Source organism: Schistocerca gregaria, chromosome 5 (assembly GCF_023897955.1).
Source record: "Schistocerca gregaria isolate iqSchGreg1 chromosome 5, iqSchGreg1.2, whole genome shotgun sequence".
NCBI lineage: Eukaryota > Metazoa > Arthropoda > Insecta > Orthoptera > Acrididae > Schistocerca > Schistocerca gregaria.
In genome coordinates this window covers 73,982,560-74,002,745 of record NC_064924.1, presented here as the reverse complement: position 1 = coordinate 74,002,745, position 20,186 = coordinate 73,982,560, and the positions used below count along the sequence as shown (strand labels likewise).

Here is a 20,186-nt window from a genome sequence, read left to right as displayed (position 1 = left end):
AATGAACTCAGTTTGAGCAAGAATGCGCCAAGGAAGGGTGGTATGAACTCCTTGAAAGTAACGAAACACTGCGAATCGACAGATGCACACTTGAAATGCGTCAGAGCCTACTGTTTTGTAGGAGCGCAAAATTCCAAAAACTAAATAATTAAATAAAAAACTAAAAAAACAGAAAATCAACTGTTCCGGTACGATCACCGACGATAAGCAACAACGTTAGTATTCGGATCGGTGACCGCCAGGGAACTCTGGAAAATAGGGCTGGCAGGGGTAGCCAAAAAATGAAGACAGACAAAGTGTCTCTAGAAATAACGAGAGTATGACACGACAGGACTGTTCTGAATTACGTTAGGGCTTATAGTTTTGTAGCAGTGCACAATTGCATATTTGTAAACAAAAATTTATCTTTCGCCGCTAGAAGAGATGGATGCTTTGTCGAACCGCCTGTGTCTTGTGTCCGTGTTTTCGCACCTTTCCATGGCACGGCACAGAGCTGCTCTAGTAGCTCCGAACGGCCGCACACGGCGCCTCGCACACGCCGGTCAGTCCGGCGCCAGTCTCGCAGTTGTTTCTCGTGCTTGTGCTGTCATATGGACCACGACCCGAGCGGCAGCGAGCGGCAGTCGAGCAAAGTCGGGACAAGTCGGGACGGAAGGGGACAGCCGAGAATGCACCATGCGAATTACGCAAATATCTGGAAGCGCGACGCGTGTCAGGCAGGTGAGAACGCTTCCCTCGGTCCAGCAGGACACTGCCACACCCCGCGCAGTCCACCCGCCGGCCGGCCTCGCGCAAGACCTGCGCTGGATAACAATAACATGGTGCGTCTCCCGCGAGTGTCGAGGTGGAAGGACGTGCTTTGCGTCAAATGTGCCACCGAAAATGGCGAGTGCGTGTGTTGGGAGGAGAGGCGAAGCATTCTTCTGCCGTGCGGCTACAGTATAAGGACGCCAACGGCCATACCATGTTGAATACACCGGTTCTCGTCTGATCACCGAAATTAAGCAACATCGGGCCGGGTTAGTACTTGGACGGGTGACCGCCTGGGAACACCGGGTGCTGTTGGCTCTCTCTCTTGTTTCAAATTTCATGTCACTACATCTGGCAGCCCTCTTTTCATACTAACTCTCAGGTGCAACAAAGATGCACCCACACGCATTTTAAAATACTGTATTAAACGTAAGATGCGAAATTACAGTAATGAACTCAGTTTGAGCAAGAATGCGCCAAGGAAGGGTGGTATGAACTCCTTGAAAGTAACGAAACACTGCGAATCGACAGATGCACACTTGAAATGCGTCAGAGCCTACTGTTTTGTAGGAGCGCAAAATTCCAAAAACTAAATAATTAAATAAAAAACTAAAAAAACAGAAAATCAACTGTTCCGGTACGATCACCGACGATAAGCAACAACGTTAGTATTCGGATCGGTGACCGCCAGGGAACTCTGGAAAATAGGGCTGGCAGGGGTAGCCAAAAAATGAAGACAGACAAAGTGTCTCTAGAAATAACAAGAGTATGACACGACAGGACTGTTCTGAATTACGTCAGGGCTTATAGTTTTGTAGCAGTGCACAATTGCATATTTGTAAACAAAAATTTATCTTTCGCCGCTAGAAGAGATGGATGCTTTGTCGAACCGCCTGTGTCTTGTGTCCGTGTTTTCGCACCTTTCCCTGGCACGGCACAGAGCTGCTCTAGTAGCTCCGAACGGCCGCACACGGCGCCTCGCACACGCCGGTCAGTCCGGCGCCAGTCTCGCAGTTGTTTCTCGTGCTTGTGCTGTCATATGGACCACGACCCGAGCGGCAGCGAGCGGCAGTCGAGCAAAGTCGGGACAAGTCGGGACGGAAGGGGACAGCCGAGAATGCACCATGCGAATTACGCAAATATCTGGAAGCGCGACGCGTGTCAGGCAGGTGAGAACGCTTCCCTCGGTCCAGCAGGACACTGCCACACCCCGCGCAGTCCACCCGCCGGCCGGCCGCGCGCAAGACCTGCGCTGGATAACAATAACATGGTGCGTCTCCCGCGAGTGTCGAGGTGGAAGGACGTGCTTTGCGTCAAATGTGCCACCGAAAATGGCGAGTGCGTGTGTTGGGAGGAGAGGCGAAGCATTCTTCTGCCGTGCGGCTACAGTATAAGGACGCCAACGGCCATACCATGTTGAATACACCGGTTCTCGTCCGATCACCGAAATTAAGCAACATCGGGCCGGGTTAGTACTTGGACAGGTGACCGCCTGGGAACACCGGGTGCTGTTGGCTCTCTCTCTTGTTTCAAATTTCATGTCACTACATCTGGCAGCCCTCTTTTCATACTAACTCTGAGGTGCAACAAAGATGCACCCACACGCATTTTAAAATACTGTATTAAACGTAAGATGCGAAATTACAGTAATGAACTCAGTTTGAGCAAGAATGCGCCAAGGAAGGGTGGTATGAACTCCTTGAAAGTAACGAAACACTGCGAATCGACAGATGCACACTTGAAATGCGTCAGAGCCTACTGTTTTGTAGGAGCGCAAAATTCCAAAAACTAAATAATTAAATAAAAAACTAAAAAAACAGAAAATCAACTGTTCCGGTACGATCACCGACGATAAGCAACAACGTTAGTATTCGGATCGGTGACCGCCAGGGAACTCTGGAAAATAGGGCTGGCAGGGGTAGCCAAAAAATGAAGACAGACAAAGTGTCTCTAGAAATAACGAGAGTATGACACGACAGGACTGTTCTGAATTACGTTAGGGCTTATAGTTTTGTAGCAGTGCACAATTGCATATTTGTAAACAAAAATTTATCTTTCGCCGCTAGAAGAGATGGATGCTTTGTCGAACCGCCTGTGTCTTGTGTCCGTGTTTTCGCACCTTTCCATGGCACGGCACAGAGCTGCTCTAGTAGCTCCGAACGGCCGCACACGGCGCCTCGCACACGCCGGTCAGTCCGGCGCCAGTCTCGCAGTTGTTTCTCGTGCTTGTGCTGTCATATGGACCACGACCCGAGCGGCAGCGAGCGGCAGTCGAGCAAAGTCGGGACAAGTCGGGACGGAAGGGGACAGCCGAGAATGCACCATGCGAATTACGCAAATATCTGGAAGCGCGACGCGTGTCAGGCAGGTGAGAACGCTTCCCTCGGTCCAGCAGGACACTGCCACACCCCGCGCAGTCCACCCGCCGGCCGGCCTCGCGCAAGACCTGCGCTGGATAACAATAACATGGTGCGTCTCCCGCGAGTGTCGAGGTGGAAGGACGTGCTTTGCGTCAAATGTGCCACCGAAAATGGCGAGTGCGTGTGTTGGGAGGAGAGGCGAAGCATTCTTCTGCCGTGCGGCTACAGTATAAGGACGCCAACGGCCATACCATGTTGAATACACCGGTTCTCGTCTGATCACCGAAATTAAGCAACATCGGGCCGGGTTAGTACTTGGACGGGTGACCGCCTGGGAACACCGGGTGCTGTTGGCTCTCTCTCTTGTTTCAAATTTCATGTCACTACATCTGGCAGCCCTCTTTTCATACTAACTCTCAGGTGCAACAAAGATGCACCCACACGCATTTTAAAATACTGTATTAAACGTAAGATGCGAAATTACAGTAATGAACTCAGTTTGAGCAAGAATGCGCCAAGGAAGGGTGGTATGAACTCCTTGAAAGTAACGAAACACTGCGAATCGACAGATGCACACTTGAAATGCGTCAGAGCCTACTGTTTTGTAGGAGCGCAAAATTCCAAAAACTAAATAATTAAATAAAAAACTAAAAAAACAGAAAATCAACTGTTCCGGTACGATCACCGACGATAAGCAACAACGTTAGTATTCGGATCGGTGACCGCCAGGGAACTCTGGAAAATAGGGCTGGCAGGGGTAGCCAAAAAATGAAGACAGACAAAGTGTCTCTAGAAATAACAAGAGTATGACACGACAGGACTGTTCTGAATTACGTCAGGGCTTATAGTTTTGTAGCAGTGCACAATTGCATATTTGTAAACAAAAATTTATCTTTCGCCGCTAGAAGAGATGGATGCTTTGTCGAACCGCCTGTGTCTTGTGTCCGTGTTTTCGCACCTTTCCATGGCACGGCACAGAGCTGCTCTAGTAGCTCCGAACGGCCGCACACGGCGCCTCGCACACGCCGGTCAGTCCGGCGCCAGTCTCGCAGTTGTTTCTCGTGCTTGTGCTGTCATATGGACCACGACCCGAGCGGCAGCGAGCGGCAGTCGAGCAAAGTCGGGACAAGTCGGGACGGAAGGGGACAGCCGAGAATGCACCATGCGAATTACGCAAATATCTGGAAGCGCGACGCGTGTCAGGCAGGTGAGAACGCTTCCCTCGGTCCAGCAGGACACTGCCACACCCCGCGCAGTCCACCCGCCGGCCGGCCTCGCGCAAGACCTGCGCTGGATAACAATAACATGGTGCGTCTCCCGCGAGTGTCGAGGTGGAAGGACGTGCTTTGCGTCAAATGTGCCACCGAAAATGGCGAGTGCGTGTGTTGGGAGGAGAGGCGAAGCATTCTTCTGCCGTGCGGCTACAGTATAAGGACGCCAACGGCCATACCATGTTGAATACACCGGTTCTCGTCTGATCACCGAAATTAAGCAACATCGGGCCGGGTTAGTACTTGGACGGGTGACCGCCTGGGAACACCGGGTGCTGTTGGCTCTCTCTCTTGTTTCAAATTTCATGTCACTACATCTGGCAGCCCTCTTTTCATACTAACTCTCAGGTGCAACAAAGATGCACCCACACGCATTTTAAAATACTGTATTAAACGTAAGATGCGAAATTACAGTAATGAACTCAGTTTGAGCAAGAATGCGCCAAGGAAGGGTGGTATGAACTCCTTGAAAGTAACGAAACACTGCGAATCGACAGATGCACACTTGAAATGCGTCAGAGCCTACTGTTTTGTAGGAGCGCAAAATTCCAAAAACTAAATAATTAAATAAAAAACTAAAAAAACAGAAAATCAACTGTTCCGGTACGATCACCGACGATAAGCAACAACGTTAGTATTCGGATCGGTGACCGCCAGGGAACTCTGGAAAATAGGGCTGGCAGGGGTAGCCAAAAAATGAAGACAGACAAAGTGTCTCTAGAAATAACAAGAGTATGACACGACAGGACTGTTCTGAATTACGTCAGGGCTTATAGTTTTGTAGCAGTGCACAATTGCATATTTGTAAACAAAAATTTATCTTTCGCCGCTAGAAGAGATGGATGCTTTGTCGAACCGCCTGTGTCTTGTGTCCGTGTTTTCGCACCTTTCCATGGCACGGCACAGAGCTGCTCTAGTAGCTCCGAACGGCCGCACACGGCGCCTCGCACACGCCGGTCAGTCCGGCGCCAGTCTCGCAGTTGTTTCTCGTGCTTGTGCTGTCATATGGACCACGACCCGAGCGGCAGCGAGCGGCAGTCGAGCAAAGTCGGGACAAGTCGGGACGGAAGGGGACAGCCGAGAATGCACCATGCGAATTACGCAAATATCTGGAAGCGCGACGCGTGTCAGGCAGGTGAGAACGCTTCCCTCGGTCCAGCAGGACACTGCCACACCCCGCGCAGTCCACCCGCCGGCCGGCCGCGCGCAAGACCTGCGCTGGATAACAATAACATGGTGCGTCTCCCGCGAGTGTCGAGGTGGAAGGACGTGCTTTGCGTCAAATGTGCCACCGAAAATGGCGAGTGCGTGTGTTGGGAGGAGAGGCGAAGCATTCTTCTGCCGTGCGGCTACAGTATAAGGACGCCAACGGCCATACCATGTTGAATACACCGGTTCTCGTCCGATCACCGAAATTAAGCAACATCGGGCCGGGTTAGTACTTGGACGGGTGACCGCCTGGGAACACCGGGTGCTGTTGGCTCTCTCTCTTGTTTCAAATTTCATGTCACTACATCTGGCAGCCCTCTTTTCATACTAACTCTCAGGTGCAACAAAGATGCACCCACACGCATTTTAAAATACTGTATTAAACGTAAGATGCGAAATTACAGTAATGAACTCAGTTTGAGCAAGAATGCGCCAAGGAAGGGTGGTATGAACTCCTTGAAAGTAACGAAACACTGCGAATCGACAGATGCACACTTGAAATGCGTCAGAGCCTACTGTTTTGTAGGAGCGCAAAATTCCAAAAACTAAATAATTAAATAAAAAACTAAAAAAACAGAAAATCAACTGTTCCGGTACGATCACCGACGATAAGCAACAACGTTAGTATTCGGATCGGTGACCGCCAGGGAACTCTGGAAAATAGGGCTGGCAGGGGTAGCCAAAAAATGAAGACAGACAAAGTGTCTCTAGAAATAACAAGAGTATGACACGACAGGACTGTTCTGAATTACGTCAGGGCTTATAGTTTTGTAGCAGTGCACAATTGCATATTTGTAAACAAAAATTTATCTTTCGCCGCTAGAAGAGATGGATGCTTTGTCGAACCGCCTGTGTCTTGTGTCCGTGTTTTCGCACCTTTCCATGGCACGGCACAGAGCTGCTCTAGTAGCTCCGAACGGCCGCACACGGCGCCTCGCACACGCCGGTCAGTCCGGCGCCAGTCTCGCAGTTGTTTCTCGTGCTTGTGCTGTCATATGGACCACGACCCGAGCGGCAGCGAGCGGCAGTCGAGCAAAGTCGGGACAAGTCGGGACGGAAGGTGACAGCCGATTATGCACCGTATCGAATTACGCAAATATCTAGAAGCGCGACGCGTGTCAGGCAGGTGAGAACGCTTCTCTCGGTCCAGCAGGACACCGCCACACCCCGCGCACTCCACCCGCCGCCCGGCCGAGCGCAATCCCTGCGACGGACAACAATAACAAGGTGCGTCTCCCGCGAGTGTCGGAGGCCGCACGAACCAAACGAATGACAGGAGGTGCAACGAGCAGCTGTGTTGTGCGTCTGACCCACGTGGCGGCGCGCAGCACTGCGCGTCGCCTTCGAGGTGGAAGGACGTGCTTTGCGTCAAATGTGCCACCGAAAATGGCGATTGCGTGTATTGGGAGGAGAGGCGAAGCCTTCTTGTGCCGTGCGGCTACAGTATAATGACGCCAACGGCCATACCATGTTGAATGCACCGGTTCTCGTCCGATCACCGTTGTTAAGCAACATCGGGCCCGGTTAGTACTTGGATGGGTGACCGCCTGGGAACACCGGGTGCTGTTGGCTCCCTCTCTTCTTTTAAATTTTATGTCACTACACCTGCCAGCCCTCTTTTCATACAAACTGTCAGGTGCGACAAAGATGCTTCCACAAGCATTTTAAACTACTGTATTAAACGTAAGATGCGAAATTACAGTAATGAACTCAGTTTGTACAAGAATGCGCGGAGGAAGAGTGCTAGGAACTCGTTGAAAATAACGAAACACTGCGAATCGACAGATGTGCTCTTGAAATGCGTCAGAGCCTACTGTTTTGTAGGAGCGCTAAATTCCAAAAAGTAACTACATTAAAAAAAAACCTGTTCCCGTCCGACCACCGAAGATAAGCAACAGTGTTTATATTCGGATCGGCGACCGCCTGGGAACTCTGGCTGTCTTCATTTCTTGCTTTCTTGTCGCTACCCCTGACAGCCGTTTTTTCATGCTACCTTTCTCATGTGACAAAGATGCTTCCATACTGATTTTAAACTATCGTAAGGTACGATATTAAGGAACTCAGTTTGAAAAGAGTGCGCCAAGGAAGACTTCCAAAGAGTCTCTGGAAATAACAAAACAGTATGAAGTGACAGAAATGTTGTGAAATACGTCAGGGCATATTGTTTTGTAGCAGTGCACAACGGCAAATTTGTAAACAAAAATTTACCTTTCGTCGCTACAAGAGATGGATACTTTGTCGAAAAGCCTGTGTCTTGTGTGCATGTTTTCGCACCTTTCCGCGGCACGGCGCGGCACAGAGCTGCTCTGGTAGCTCCGAACGGCCGCACACGTCGCCTCGGACACGCCGGTTCGGCCCGCGCAAATCTCGCAGATGTTCCTCGTGCTTGTGCTCTCATATGGACCGCGACCCGAGCGGCAGCGAGCGGCAGTCGAGCAAAGTCGGGACAAGTCGGGACGGAAGGTGACAGCCGATTATGCACCGTATCGAATTACGCAAATATCTAGAAGCGCGACGCGTGTCAGGCAGGTGAGAACGCTTCTCTCGGTCCAGCAGGACACCGCCACACCCCGCGCACTCCACCCGCCGCCCGGCCGCGCGCAATCCCTGCGACGGACGACAATAACAAGGTGCGTCTCCCGCGAGTGTCGGAGGCCGCACGAACCAAACGAATGACAGGAGGTGCAACGAGCAGCTGTGTTGTGCGTCTGACCCACGTGGCGGCGCGCAGCACTGCGCGTCGCCTTCGAGGTGGAAGGACGTGCTTTGCGTCAAATGTGCCACCGAAAATGGCGATTGCGTGTATTGGGAGGAGAGGCGAAGCCTTCTTGTGCCGTGCGGCTACAGTATAAGGACGCCAACGGCCATACCATGTTGAATGCACCGGTTCTCGTCCGATCACCGAAGTTAAGCAACATCGGGCCCGGTTAGTACTTGGACGGGTGACCGCCTGGGAACACCGGGTGCTGTTGGCTCTTTCTCTTGTTTCAAATTTCATGTCACTACATCTGGCAGCCCTCTTTTCATACTAACTCTGAGGTGCAACAAAGATGCACCCACACGCATTTTAAAATACTGTATTAAACGTAAGATGCGAAATTACAGTAATGAACTCAGTTTGAGCAAGAATGCGCCAAGGAAGGGTGGTATGAACTCCTTGAAAGTAACGAAACACTGCGAATCGACAGATGCACACTTGAAATGCGTCAGAGCCTACTGTTTTGTAGGAGCGCAAAATTCCAAAAACTAAATAATTAAATAAAAAACTAAAAAAACAGAAAATCAACTGTTCTGGTACGATCACCGACGATAAGCAACAACGTTAGTATTCGGATCGGTGACCGCCAGGGAACTCTGGAAAATAGGGCTGGCAGGGGTAGCCAAAAAATGAAGACAGACAAAGTGTCTCTAGAAATAACAAGAGTATGACACGACAGGACTGTTCTGAATTACATCAGGGCTTATAGTTTTGTAGCAGTGCACAATTGCATATTTGTAAACAAATATTTATCTTTCGCCGCTAGAAGAGATGGATGCTTTGTCGAACCGCCTGTGTCTTGTGTCCGTGTTTTCGCACCTTTCCATGGCACGGCACAGAGCTGCTCTAGTAGCTCCGAACGGCCGCACACGGCGCCTCGCACACGCCGTTCAGTCCGGCGCCAGTCTCGCAGTTGTTTCTCGTGCTTGTGCTGTCATATGGACCACGACCCGAGCGGCAGCGAGCGGCAGTCGAGCAAAGTCGGGACAAGTCGGGACGGAAGGGGACAGCCGAGAATGCACCATGCGAATTACGCAAATATCTGGAAGCGCGACGCGTGTCAGGCAGGTGAGGACGCTTCCCTCGCTCCAGCAGGACACTGCCACACCCCGCGCAGTCCACCCGCCGGCCGGCCGCGCGCAAGACCTGCGCTGGATAACAATAACATGGTGCGTCTCCCGCGAGTGTCGAGGTGGAAGGACGTGCTTTGCGGCAAATGTGCCACCGAAAATGGCGAGTGCGTGTGTTGGGAGGAGAGGCGAAGCATTCTTCTGCCGTGCGGCTACAGTATAAGGACGCCAACGGCCATACCATGTTGAATACACCGGTTCTCGTCCGATCACCGAAGTTAAGCAGCATCGGGCCGGGTTAGTACTTGGACGGGTGACCGCCTGGGAACACCGGGTGCTGTTGGCTCTCTCTCTTGTTTTAAATTTCATGTCACTACACCTGGCAGCCCTCTTTTCATACTAACTCTCAGGTGCAACAAAGATGCACCCACACGCATTTTAAAATACTGTATTAAACGTAAGATGCGAAATTACAGTAATGAACTCAGTTTGAGCAAGAATGCGCCAAGGAAGGGTGGTAGGAACTCCTTGAAGGTAACGAAACACTGCGAATCGACAGATGCGCACTTGAAATGCGTCAGAGCCTACTGTTTTGTAGGAGCGCAAAATTCCAAAAACTAAATAATTAAATAAAAAACTAAAAAAACAGAAAATCAACTGTTCTGGTACGATCACCGACGATAAGCAACAACGTTAGTATTCGGATCGGTGACCGCCAGGGAACTCTGGAAAATAGGGCTGGCAGGGGTAGCCAAAAAATGAAGACAGACAAAGTGTCTCTAGAAATAACGAGAGTATGACACGACAGGACTGTTCTGAATTACGTCAGGGCTTATAGTTTTGTAGCAGTGCACAATTGCATATTTGTAAACAAAAATTTATCTTTCGCCGCTAGAAGAGATGGATGCTTTGTCGAACCGCCTGTGTCTTGTGTCCGTGTTTTCGCACCTTTCCATGGCACGGCACAGAGCTGCTCTAGTAGCTCCGAACGGCCGCACACGGCGCCTCGCACACGCCGGTCAGTCCGGCGCCAGTCTCGCAGTTGTTTCTCGTGCTTGTGCTGTCATATGGACCACGACCCGAGCGGCAGCGAGCGGCAGTCGAGCAAAGTCGGGACAAGTCGGGACGGAAGGGGACAGCCGAGAATGCACCATGCGAATTACGCAAATATCTGGAAGCGCGACGCGTGTCAGGCAGGTGAGAACGCTTCCCTCGGTCCAGCAGGACACTGCCACACCCCGCGCAGTCCACCCGCCGGCCGGCCGCGCGCAAGACCTGCGCTGGATAAAAATAACATGGTGCGTCTCCTGCGAGTGTCGAGTTGGAAGGACGTGCTTTGCGTCAAATGTGCCACCGAAAATGGCGAGTGCGTGTGTTGGGAGGAGAGGCGAAGCATTCTTCTGCCGTGCGGCTACAGTATAAGGACGCCAACGACCATACCATGTTGAATACACCGGTTCTCGTCCGATCACCGAAGTTAAGCAACATCGGGCCAGGTTGGTACTAGGATGGGTGACCGCCTGGGAACACCGGGTGCTGTTGGCTCTCTCTCTTGTTTTAAATTTCATGTCACTACACCTGGCAGCCCTCTTTTCATACTAACTCTCAGGTGCAACAAAGATGCACCCACACGCATTTTAAAATACTGTATTAAACGTAAGATGCGAAATTACAGTAATGAACTCAGTTTGAGCAAGAATGCGCCAAGGAAGGGTGGTAGGAACTCCATGAAAGTAACGAAACACTGCGAATCGACAGATGCGCACTTGAAATGAGTCAGAGCCTACTGTTTTGTAGGAGCGCAAAATTCCAAAAACTAAATAATTAAATAAAAAACTAAAAAAACAGAAAATCAACTGTTCCGGTACGATCACCGACGATAAGCAACAACGTTAGTATTCGGATCGGTGACCGCCAGGGAACTCTGGAAAATAGGGCTGGCAGGGGTAGCCAAAAAATGAAGACAGACAAAGTGTCTCTAGAAATAACGAGAGTATGACACGACAGGACTGTTCTGAATTACGTCAGGGCTTATAGTTTTGTAGCAGTGCACAATTGCATATTTGTAAACAAAAATTTATCTTTCGCCGCTAGAAGAGATGGATGCTTTGTCGAACCGCCTGTGTCTTGTGTCCGTGTTTTCGCACCTTTCCATGGCACGGCACAGAGCTGCTCTAGTAGCTCCGAACGGCCGCACACGGCGCCTCGCACACGCCGGTCAGTCCGGCGCCAGTCTCGCAGTTGTTTCTCGTGCTTGTGCTGTCATATGGACCACGACCCGAGCGGCAGCGAGCGGCAGTCGAGCAAAGTCGGGACAAGTCGGGACGGAAGGGGACAGCCGAGAATGCACCATGCGAATTACGCAAATATCTGGAAGCGCGACGCGTGTCAGGCAGGTGAGAACGCTTCCCTCGGTCCAGCAGGACACTGCCACACCCCGCGCAGTGCACCCGCCGGCCGGCCGCGCGCAAGACCTGCGCTGGATAAAAATAACATGGTGCGTCTCCTGCGAGTGTCGAGTTGGAAGGACGTGCTTTGCGTCAAATGTGCCACCGAAAATGGCGAGTGCGTGTGTTGGGAGGAGAGGCGAAGCATTCTTCTGCCGTGCGGCTACAGTATAAGGACGCCAACGGCCATACCATGTTGAATACACCGGTTCTCGTCCGATCACCGAAGTTAAGCAACATCGGGCCAGGTTGGTACTAGGATGGGTGACCGCCTGGGAACACCGGGTGCTGTTGGCTCTCTCTCTTGTTTTAAATTTCATGTCACTACACCTGGCAGCCCTCTTTTCATACTAACTCTCAGGTGCAACAAAGATGCACCCACACGCATTTTAAAATACTGTATTAAACGTAAGATGCGAAATTACAGTAATGAACTCAGTTTGAGCAAGAATGCGCCAAGGAAGGGTGGTAGGAACTCCATGAAAGTAACGAAACACTGCGAATCGACAGATGCGCACTTGAAATGAGTCAGAGCCTACTGTTTTGTAGGAGCGCAAAATTCCAAAAACTAAATAATTAAATAAAAAACTAAAAAAACAGAAAATCAACTGTTCCGGTACGATCACCGACGATAAGCAACAACGTTAGTATTCGGATCGGTGACCGCCAGGGAACTCTGGAAAATAGGGCTGGCAGGGGTAGCCAAAAAATGAAGACAGACAAAGTGTCTCTAGAAATAACAAGAGTATGACACGACAGGACTGTTCTGAATTACGTCAGGGCTTATAGTTTTGTAGCAGTGCACAATTGCATATTTGTAAACAAAAATTTATCTTTCGCCGCTAGAAGAGATGGATGCTTTGTCGAACCGCCTGTGTCTTGTGTCCGTGTTTTCGCACCTTTCCATGGCACGGCACAGAGCTGCTCTAGTAGCTCCGAACGGCCGCACACGGCGCCTCGCACACGCCGGTCAGTCCGGCGCCAGTCTCGCAGTTGTTTCTCGTGCTTGTGCTGTCATATGGACCACGACCCGAGCGGCAGCGAGCGGCAGTCGAGCAAAGTCGGGACAAGTCGGGACGGAAGGGGACAGCCGAGAATGCACCATGCGAATTACGCAAATATCTGGAAGCGCGACGCGTGTCAGGCAGGTGAGAACGCTTCCCTCGGTCCAGCAGGACACTGCCACACCCCGCGCAGTCCACCCGCCGGCCGGCCGCGCGCAAGACCTGCGCTGGATAACAATAACATGGTGCGTCTCCCGCGAGTGTCGAGGTGGAAGGACGTGCTTTGCGTCAAATGTGCCACCGAAAATGGCGAGTGCGTGTGTTGGGAGGAGAGGCGAAGCATTCTTCTGCCGTGCGGCTACAGTATAAGGACGCCAACGGCCATACCATGTTGAATACACCGGTTCTCGTCCGATCACCGAAATTAAGCAACATCGGGCCGGGTTAGTACTTGGACGGGTGACCGCCTGGGAACACCGGGTGCTGTTGGCTCTCTCTCTTGTTTCAAATTTCATGTCACTACATCTGGCAGCCCTCTTTTCATACTAACTCTGAGGTGCAACAAAGATGCACCCACACGCATTTTAAAATACTGTATTAAACGTAAGATGCGAAATTACAGTAATGAACTCAGTTTGAGCAAGAATGCGCCAAGGAAGGGTGGTATGAACTCCTTGAAAGTAACGAAACACTGCGAATCGACAGATGCACACTTGAAATGCGTCAGAGCCTACTGTTTTGTAGGAGCGCAAAATTCCAAAAACTAAATAATTAAATAAAAAACTAAAAAAACAGAAAATCAACTGTTCCGGTACGATCACCGACGATAAGCAACAACGTTAGTATTCGGATCGGTGACCGCCAGGGAACTCTGGAAAATAGGGCTGGCAGGGGTAGCCAAAAAATGAAGACAGACAAAGTGTCTCTAGAAATAACAAGAGTATGACACGACAGGACTGTTCTGAATTACGTCAGGGCTTATAGTTTTGTAGCAGTGCACAATTGCATATTTGTAAACAAAAATTTATCTTTCGCCGCTAGAAGAGATGGATGCTTTGTCGAACCGCCTGTGTCTTGTGTCCGTGTTTTCGCACCTTTCCATGGCACGGCACAGAGCTGCTCTAGTAGCTCCGAACGGCCGCACACGGCGCCTCGCACACGCCGGTCAGTCCGGCGCCAGTCTCGCAGTTGTTTCTCGTGCTTGTGCTGTCATATGGACCACGACCCGAGCGGCAGCGAGCGGCAGTCGAGCAAAGTCGGGACAAGTCGGGACGGAAGGGGACAGCCGAGAATGCACCATGCGAATTACGCAAATATCTGGAAGCGCGACGCGTGTCAGGCAGGTGAGAACGCTTCCCTCGGTCCAGCAGGACACTGCCACACCCCGCGCAGTCCACCCGCCGGCCGGCCGCGCGCAAGACCTGCGCTGGATAACAATAACATGGTGCGTCTCCCGCGAGTGTCGAGGTGGAAGGACGTGCTTTGCGTCAAATGTGCCACCGAAAATGGCGAGTGCGTGTGTTGGGAGGAGAGGCGAAGCATTCTTCTGCCGTGCGGCTACAGTATAAGGACGCCAACGGCCATACCATGTTGAATACACCGGTTCTCGTCCGATCACCGAAATTAAGCAACATCGGGCCGGGTTAGTACTTGGACGGGTGACCGCCTGGGAACACCGGGTGCTGTTGGCTCTCTCTCTTGTTTCAAATTTCATGTCACTACATCTGGCAGCCCTCTTTTCATACTAACTCTCAGGTGCAACAAAGATGCACCCACACGCATTTTAAAATACTGTATTAAACGTAAGATGCGAAATTACAGTAATGAACTCAGTTTGAGCAAGAATGCGCCAAGGAAGGGTGGTATGAACTCCTTGAAAGTAACGAAACACTGCGAATCGACAGATGCACACTTGAAATGCGTCAGAGCCTACTGTTTTGTAGGAGCGCAAAATTCCAAAAACTAAATAATTAAATAAAAAACTAAAAAAACAGAAAATCAACTGTTCCGGTACGATCACCGACGATAAGCAACAACGTTAGTATTCGGATCGGTGACCGCCAGGGAACTCTGGAAAATAGGGCTGGCAGGGGTAGCCAAAAAATGAAGACAGACAAAGTGTCTCTAGAAATAACAAGAGTATGACACGACAGGACTGTTCTGAATTACGTCAGGGCTTATAGTTTTGTAGCAGTGCACAATTGCATATTTGTAAACAAAAATTTATCTTTCGCCGCTAGAAGAGATGGATGCTTTGTCGAACCGCCTGTGTCTTGTGTCCGTGTTTTCGCACCTTTCCATGGCACGGCACAGAGCTGCTCTAGTAGCTCCGAACGGCCGCACACGGCGCCTCGCACACGCCGGTCAGTCCGGCGCCAGTCTCGCAGTTGTTTCTCGTGCTTGTGCTGTCATATGGACCACGACCCGAGCGGCAGCGAGCGGCAGTCGAGCAAAGTCGGGACAAGTCGGGACGGAAGGGGACAGCCGAGAATGCACCATGCGAATTACGCAAATATCTGGAAGCGCGACGCGTGTCAGGCAGGTGAGAACGCTTCCCTCGGTCCAGCAGGACACTGCCACACCCCGCGCAGTCCACCCGCCGGCCGGCCGCGCGCAAGACCTGCGCTGGATAACAATAACATGGTGCGTCTCCCGCGAGTGTCGAGGTGGAAGGACGTGCTTTGCGTCAAATGTGCCACCGAAAATGGCGAGTGCGTGTGTTGGGAGGAGAGGCGAAGCATTCTTCTGCCGTGCGGCTACAGTATAAGGACGCCAACGGCCATACCATGTTGAATACACCGGTTCTCGTCCGATCACCGAAATTAAGCAACATCGGGCCGGGTTAGTACTTGGACGGGTGACCGCCTGGGAACACCGGGTGCTGTTGGCTCTCTCTCTTGTTTCAAATTTCATGTCACTACATCTGGCAGCCCTCTTTTCATACTAACTCTGAGGTGCAACAAAGATGCACCCACACGCATTTTAAAATACTGTATTAAACGTAAGATGCGAAATTACAGTAATGAACTCAGTTTGAGCAAGAATGCGCCAAGGAAGGGTGGTATGAACTCCTTGAAAGTAACGAAACACTGCGAATCGACAGATGCACACTTGAAATGCGTCAGAGCCTACTGTTTTGTAGGAGCGCAAAATTCCAAAAACTAAATAATTAAATAAAAAACTAAAAAAACAGAAAATCAACTGTTCCGGTACGATCACCGACGATAAGCAACAACGTTAGTATTCGGATCGGTGACCGCCAGGGAACTCTGGAAAATAGGGCTGGCAGGGGTAGCCAAAAAATGAAGACAGACAAAGTGTCTCTAGAAATAACAAGAGTATGACACGACAGGACTGTTCTGAATTACGTCAGGGCTTATAGTTTTGTAGCAGTGCACAATTGCATATTTGTAAACAAAAATTTATCTTTCGCCGCTAGAAGAGATGGATGCTTTGTCGAACCGCCTGTGTCTTGTGTCCGTGTTTTCGCACCTTTCCATGGCACGGCACAGAGCTGCTCTAGTAGCTCCGAACGGCCGCACACGGCGCCTCGCACACGCCGGTCAGTCCGGCGCCAGTCTCGCAGTTGTTTCTCGTGCTTGTGCTGTCATATGGACCACGACCCGAGCGGCAGCGAGCGGCAGTCGAGCAAAGTCGGGACAAGTCGGGACGGAAGGGGACAGCCGAGAATGCACCATGCGAATTACGCAAATATCTGGAAGCGCGACGCGTGTCAGGCAGGTGAGAACGCTTCCCTCGGTCCAGCAGGACACTGCCACACCCCGCGCAGTCCACCCGCCGGCCGGCCGCGCGCAAGACCTGCGCTGGATAACAATAACATGGTGCGTCTCCCGCGAGTGTCGAGGTGGAAGGACGTGCTTTGCGTCAAATGTGCCACCGAAAATGGCGAGTGCGTGTGTTGGGAGGAGAGGCGAAGCATTCTTCTGCCGTGCGGCTACAGTATAAGGACGCCAACGGCCATACCATGTTGAATACACCGGTTCTCGTCCGATCACCGAAATTAAGCAACATCGGGCCGGGTTAGTACTTGGACGGGTGACCGCCTGGGAACACCGGGTGCTGTTGGCTCTCTCTCTTGTTTCAAATTTCATGTCACTACATCTGGCAGCCCTCTTTTCATACTAACTCTGAGGTGCAACAAAGATGCACCCACACGCATTTTAAAATACTGTATTAAACGTAAGATGCGAAATTACAGTAATGAACTCAGTTTGAGCAAGAATGCGCCAAGGAAGGGTGGTATGAACTCCTTGAAAGTAACGAAACACTGCGAATCGACAGATGCACACTTGAAATGCGTCAGAGCCTACTGTTTTGTAGGAGCGCAAAATTCCAAAAACTAAATAATTAAATAAAAAACTAAAAAACAGAAAATCAACTGTTCCGGTACGATCACCGACGATAAGCAACAACGTTAGTATTCGGATCGGTGACCGCCAGGGAACTCTGGAAAATAGGGCTGGCAGGGGTAGCCAAAAAATGAAGACAGACAAAGTGTCTCTAGAAATAACGAGAGTATGACACGACAGGACTGTTCTGAATTACGTTAGGGCTTATAGTTTTGTAGCAGTGCACAATTGCATATTTGTAAATAAAAATTTATCTTTCGCCGCTAGAAGAGATGGATGCTTTGTCGAACCTCCTGTGTCTTGTGTCCGTGTTTTCGCACCTTTCCATGGCACGGCACAGAGCTGCTCTAGTAGCTCCGAACGGCTGCACACGGCACCTCGCACACGCCGGTCAGTCCGGCGCCAGTCTCGCAGTTGTTTCTCGTGCTTGTGCTGTCATATGGACCACGACCCGAGCGGCAGCGAGCGGCAGTCGAGCAAAGTCGGGACAAGTCGGGACGGAAGGGGACAGCCGAGAATGCACCATGCGAATTACGCAAATATCTGGAAGCGCGACGCGTGTCAGGCAGGTGAGAACGCTTCCCTCGGTCCAGCAGGACACTGCCACTCCCCGCGCAGTCCACCCGCCGGCCGGCCGCGCGCAAGACCTGCGCTGGATAACAATAACATGGTGCGTCTCCCGCGAGTGTCGAGGTGGAAGGACGTGCTTTGCGTCAAATGTGCCACCGAAAATGGCGAGTGCGTGTGTTGGGAGGAGAGGCGAAGCATTCTTCTGCCGTGCGGCTACAGTATAAGGACGCCAACGGCCATACCATGTTGAATACACCGGTTCTCGTCCGATCACCGAAATTAAGCAACATCGGGCCGGGTTAGTACTTGGACGGGTGACCGCCTGGGAACACCGGGTGCTGTTGGCTCTCTCTCTTGTTTCAAATTTCATGTCACTACATCTGGCAGCCCTCTTTTCATACTAACTCTGAGGTGCAACAAAGATGCACCCACACGCATTTTAAAATACTGTATTAAACGTAAGATGCGAAATTACAGTAATGAACTCAGTTTGAGCAAGAATGCGCCAAGGAAGGGTGGTATGAACTCCTTGAAAGTAACGAAACACTGCGAATCGACAGATGCACACTTGAAATGCGTCAGAGCCTACTGTTTTGTAGGAGCGCAAAATTCCAAAAACTAAATAATTAAATAAAAAACTAAAAAAACAGAAAATCAACTGTTCCGGTACGATCACCGACGATAAGCAACAACGTTAGTATTCGGATCGGTGACCGCCAGGGAACTCTGGAAAATAGGGCTGGCAGGGGTAGCCAAAAAATGAAGACAGACAAAGTGTCTCTAGAAATAACGAGAGTATGACACGACAGGACTGTTCTGAATTACGTTAGGGCTTATAGTTTTGTAGCAGTGCACAATTGCATATTTGTAAATAAAAATTTATCTTTCGCCGCTAGAAGAGATGGATGCTTTGTCGAACCTCCTGTGTCTTGTGTCCGTGTTTTCGCACCTTTCCATGGCACGGCACAGAGCTGCTCTAGTAGCTCCGAACGGCTGCACACGGCACCTCGCACACGCCGGTCAGTCCGGCGCCAGTCTCGCAGTTGTTTCTCGTGCTTGTGCTGTCATATGGACCACGACCCGAGCGGCAGCGAGCGGCAGTCGAGCAAAGTCGGGACAAGTCGGGACGGAAGGGGACAGCCGAGAATGCACCATGCGAATTACGCAAATATCTGGAAGCGCGACGCGTGTCAGGCAGGTGAGAACGCTTCCCTCGGTCCAGCAGGACACTGCCACTCCCCGCGCAGTCCACCCGCCGGCCGGCCGCGCGCAAGACCTGCGCTGGATAACAATAACATGGTGCGTCTCCCGCGAGTGTCGAGGTGGAAGGACGTGCTTTGCGTCAAATGTGCCACCGAAAATGGCGAGTGCGTGTGTTGGGAGGAGAGGCGAAGCATTCTTCTGCCGTGCGGCTACAGTATAAGGACGCCAACGGCCATACCATGTTGAATACACCGGTTCTCGTCCGATCACCGAAGTTAAGCAACATTGGGCCTGGTTAGTACTTGGATGGGTGACCGCCTGGGAACACCGGGTGCTGTTGGCTCTCTCTCTTGTTTTAAATTTCATGTCACTACACCTGGCAGCCCTCTTTTCATACTAACTCTCAGGTGCAACAAAGATGCACCCACACGCATTTTAAAATACTGTATTAAACGTAAGATGCGAAATTACAGTAATGAACTCAGTTTGAGCAAGAATGCGCCAAGGAAGGGTGGTATGAACTCCTTGAAAGTAACGAAACACTGCGAATCGACAGATGCACACTTGAAATGCGTCAGAGCCTACTGTTTTGTAGGAGCGCAAAATTCCAAAAACTAAATAATTAAATAAAAAACTAAAAAAACAGAAAATCAACTGTTCCGGTACGATCACCGACGATAAGCAACAACGTTAGTATTCGGATCGGTGACCGCCAGGGAACTCTGGAAAATAGGGCTGGCAGGGGTAGCCAAAAAATGAAGACAGACAAAGTGTCTCTAGAAATAACAAGAGTATGACACGACAGGACTGTTCTGAATTACGTCAGGGCTTATAGTTTTGTAGCAGTGCACAATTGCATATTTGTAAACAAAAATTTATCTTTCGCCGCTAGAAGAGATGGATGCTTTGTCGAACCGCCTGTGTCTTGTGTCCGTGTTTTCGCACCTTTCCATGGCACGGCACAGAGCTGCTCTAGTAGCTCCGAACGGCCGCACACGGCGCCTCGCACACGCCGGTCAGTCCGGCGCCAGTCTCGCAGTTGTTTCTCGTGCTTGTGCTGTCATATGGACCACGACCCGAGCGGCAGCGAGCGGCAGTCGAGCAAAGTCGGGACAAGTCGGGACGGAAGGGGACAGCCGAGAATGCACCATGCGAATTACGCAAATATCTGGAA

General features: G+C 50.9%; 16 non-coding genes across 16 annotated transcripts; all 16 read left to right on the top strand.

Moving 5' to 3' along the window:
• The first annotated feature begins 949 nt into the window (after positions 1-949).
• Positions 950-1,068, top strand: LOC126274239 (5S ribosomal RNA). Its single transcript, XR_007550065.1, has one exon. It is a non-coding gene; the product is annotated as a 5S ribosomal RNA (ribosomal RNA).
• Positions 1,069-2,148: 1,080 nt separating this feature from the next.
• Positions 2,149-2,267, top strand: LOC126274284 (5S ribosomal RNA). Its single transcript, XR_007550110.1, has one exon. It is a non-coding gene; the product is annotated as a 5S ribosomal RNA (ribosomal RNA).
• A 1,080-nt stretch (positions 2,268-3,347) lies between these two features.
• Positions 3,348-3,466, top strand: LOC126274238 (5S ribosomal RNA). The gene has a single exon (XR_007550064.1). It is a non-coding gene; the product is annotated as a 5S ribosomal RNA (ribosomal RNA).
• A 1,080-nt stretch (positions 3,467-4,546) lies between these two features.
• LOC126274237 (5S ribosomal RNA) lies at positions 4,547-4,665 on the top strand. The gene has a single exon (XR_007550063.1). It is a non-coding gene; the product is annotated as a 5S ribosomal RNA (ribosomal RNA).
• A 1,080-nt stretch (positions 4,666-5,745) lies between these two features.
• On the top strand, positions 5,746-5,864 carry LOC126274215 (5S ribosomal RNA). The gene has a single exon (XR_007550042.1). It is a non-coding gene; the product is annotated as a 5S ribosomal RNA (ribosomal RNA).
• Positions 5,865-7,043: 1,179 nt separating this feature from the next.
• LOC126274132 (5S ribosomal RNA) lies at positions 7,044-7,162 on the top strand. The gene has a single exon (XR_007549959.1). It is a non-coding gene; the product is annotated as a 5S ribosomal RNA (ribosomal RNA).
• A 1,284-nt stretch (positions 7,163-8,446) lies between these two features.
• Positions 8,447-8,565, top strand: LOC126274027 (5S ribosomal RNA). Its single transcript, XR_007549857.1, has one exon. It is a non-coding gene; the product is annotated as a 5S ribosomal RNA (ribosomal RNA).
• A 1,080-nt stretch (positions 8,566-9,645) lies between these two features.
• Positions 9,646-9,764, top strand: LOC126274069 (5S ribosomal RNA). Its single transcript, XR_007549899.1, has one exon. It is a non-coding gene; the product is annotated as a 5S ribosomal RNA (ribosomal RNA).
• Positions 9,765-10,844: 1,080 nt separating this feature from the next.
• LOC126274125 (5S ribosomal RNA) lies at positions 10,845-10,963 on the top strand. Its single transcript, XR_007549952.1, has one exon. It is a non-coding gene; the product is annotated as a 5S ribosomal RNA (ribosomal RNA).
• A 1,080-nt stretch (positions 10,964-12,043) lies between these two features.
• LOC126273812 (5S ribosomal RNA) lies at positions 12,044-12,162 on the top strand. Its single transcript, XR_007549650.1, has one exon. It is a non-coding gene; the product is annotated as a 5S ribosomal RNA (ribosomal RNA).
• A 1,080-nt stretch (positions 12,163-13,242) lies between these two features.
• LOC126274214 (5S ribosomal RNA) lies at positions 13,243-13,361 on the top strand. Its single transcript, XR_007550041.1, has one exon. It is a non-coding gene; the product is annotated as a 5S ribosomal RNA (ribosomal RNA).
• A 1,080-nt stretch (positions 13,362-14,441) lies between these two features.
• Positions 14,442-14,560, top strand: LOC126274213 (5S ribosomal RNA). The gene has a single exon (XR_007550040.1). It is a non-coding gene; the product is annotated as a 5S ribosomal RNA (ribosomal RNA).
• Positions 14,561-15,640: 1,080 nt separating this feature from the next.
• On the top strand, positions 15,641-15,759 carry LOC126274212 (5S ribosomal RNA). The gene has a single exon (XR_007550039.1). It is a non-coding gene; the product is annotated as a 5S ribosomal RNA (ribosomal RNA).
• A 1,080-nt stretch (positions 15,760-16,839) lies between these two features.
• LOC126274211 (5S ribosomal RNA) lies at positions 16,840-16,958 on the top strand. Its single transcript, XR_007550038.1, has one exon. It is a non-coding gene; the product is annotated as a 5S ribosomal RNA (ribosomal RNA).
• A 1,079-nt stretch (positions 16,959-18,037) lies between these two features.
• Positions 18,038-18,156, top strand: LOC126274209 (5S ribosomal RNA). The gene has a single exon (XR_007550036.1). It is a non-coding gene; the product is annotated as a 5S ribosomal RNA (ribosomal RNA).
• A 1,080-nt stretch (positions 18,157-19,236) lies between these two features.
• LOC126275006 (5S ribosomal RNA) lies at positions 19,237-19,355 on the top strand. The gene has a single exon (XR_007550544.1). It is a non-coding gene; the product is annotated as a 5S ribosomal RNA (ribosomal RNA).
• The last annotated feature ends 831 nt before the right edge of the window (positions 19,356-20,186 follow it).